Raw genomic sequence first — 2,207 nt, 5'->3', positions numbered from 1 at the left:
ATTTTGGAAGGAAGGAGCAGGCTGCTGTTGTTGTTGCTGAGGGCTGGACCATCTGAGATTAGGGTGATTCCTCCATCCAGGATTGTATCTGTTGCTGGAGAGGTCATAATTGTTCTGCTGTGGTTGATTTTGCTGCTGAGGTTGAGGAGGTCTATTGTAAATGTTTGCAGCATAAGCTTCAAGCTGCTCAATTGCTCCAGGTTGCTGCATGGAAGGGCAAAGGTCTGTATGGTGGTCAGCAGAGGAGTACAAACCACAAACCCTTGCGACAGGTACAGATTTCGGATTCAAGGCTAGCTGGGTTACCAAGTTAACCAATGCATCCAGTTTGCCTTCAAGCTTCTTAGTCTCAGATGATGCAGTTGAGTTTGTAGCTACCTCATGCACTCCTCTAATGACTATAGCATCATTTCTGGCGCTAAACTGCTGGGAGTTGGAAGCCATCTTCTCAATTAAATTCCTGGCTTCAGTAGGAGTCATGTCTCCAAGGGCTCCACCACTGGCAGCATCTATCATACTTCTCTCCATATTACTGAGTCCTTCATAAAAATATTGGAGAAGAAGCTGCTCTGAAATCTGATGGTGGGGGAAACTGGCACATAGTTTCTTAAATCTCTCTCAGTACTCATACAAGCTCTCTCCACTGAGTTGTCTAATACCTGAGATATCCTTCCTGATGGCTGTGGTCCTGGAAGCAGGGAAAATTTTTTCTAAGAATACTCTCTTAAGGTCATCCCAGCTTGTGATGGACCTTGGAGCAAGGTAATACAGCCAGTCCTTTGCCACTCCCTCTAATGAATGAGGAAAAGCCTTCAGCAATATGTGATCCTCTTGGACATCTGGGGGTTTCATGGTGGAGCAGACAATGTGAAATTCCTTCAAATTTTTGTGCGGGTCTTCACCTGAAAGGCCATGAAACTTTGGAAGCAAATGAATCAGTCCAGTTTTAAGAACATATGGGACATCCTCATCAGGGTATTGGATGCACAAGCTTTCGTAGGTGAAATCAGGTGCAGCCATTTCCCTTAGGGTCCTCTCACGGGGTGGAGGTTGTGCCATGTTTTCAGAATGTGCAAAATCAGAATGCTCAGAATCAGAATGCTCAAAATTATAATGCTCCAAATCAGGATGTTCAAAATCACCAATAACAGAATGCACAGATTCACCAGTAATGGAATGCTCAGGATGATCAAAAGGTAAAAAATGATGCCTAACTAATCTATGAAATGTCCTATCTATCTCAGGGTCAAAGGGTTGTAAGTCAGATGGATTGCCTCTAGTCATACACTACATTCAGCATGCACAACTAGTTGCCTTGTCATGTAAATAAGGTGCAGGTTTGAACTACAGCTACCCTCAAATGATATCCAAATGACTTGAAATTTTGTGAGCAACCTTATCAAAAGATGAGAAGATAGCACAAAATATTTCAGACAAAAATTCAAAGTCTAACTATGAAAGCTAAAATTGGTAGGTTAAGAAAAATAAGTGAATAAAACTTGAAAAATAAAAAACTTTTGACAGAATCACTATTTTTGGACGATGGAGACCACAGCCGGCCTATGGCCGGCTACCACGGCAAAGGAAATTTTTTTCTACCCCAAATACATATATAATAATTGCGATTCTGATAACCGGAGCATAAGTTATGGCCGTTTGAAGTTTCGACAAACACAAAATTTGCTACTTTTTTGGAACTTTCAAATCTGACCAAACTAAAGACTCTAGCTATTTTTCCCACAAAATATAGGTTAAAAGAAGTTACCACAAAAAAATTCAGCCAAAAATAACAACCCTACCTACTAAAACAAAAAATCTCAAATAATTCAGCATGGGTGGTCGCTAAAATCCGTCTCTAATTGATTTCTACTACTACTCTGTTTTGCCGCAAGCAAAAGTGGTCGCTAAGTCCGTCGCAAAACACTATTCACAGCAAAACACCCAAGACTGAAACAGGGGAAACGCTTAATGGGAAAACTGAAACAGAACACACACTAAACAAAATACGAGGACACTAAACAACACTAACACACATACTAACACAATACTAACAATTAAACATAAAACACGAAAGGATTAAACATACAACACTAGCTAGCTATTATGAACCTTTGGACACTACTCCCCGGCAACGGCGCCAAATTTGATCGAGGCCGTACCCGAATCAAATAAACATGAAAATGCAGTAACTAGGAAGTGATCCTAGG

General features: G+C 40.9%; 1 non-coding gene across 1 annotated transcript; it reads left to right on the top strand.

Annotated features, from left to right (window-relative positions):
* Positions 1 to 574: 574 nt before the first annotated feature.
* On the top strand, positions 575 to 681 carry LOC114404367. The gene has a single exon (XR_003664941.1). It is a non-coding gene; the product is annotated as a small nucleolar RNA R71 (small nucleolar RNA).
* Positions 682 to 2,207: the final 1,526 nt, after the last annotated feature.

This window comes from Glycine soja, unplaced genomic scaffold (genome assembly GCF_004193775.1).
Source record: "Glycine soja cultivar W05 unplaced genomic scaffold, ASM419377v2 tig00027424_1_pilon, whole genome shotgun sequence".
NCBI classification, from domain to species: domain Eukaryota; kingdom Viridiplantae; phylum Streptophyta; class Magnoliopsida; order Fabales; family Fabaceae; genus Glycine; species Glycine soja.
This window is presented reverse-complemented; position numbering and strand designations above follow the sequence as displayed.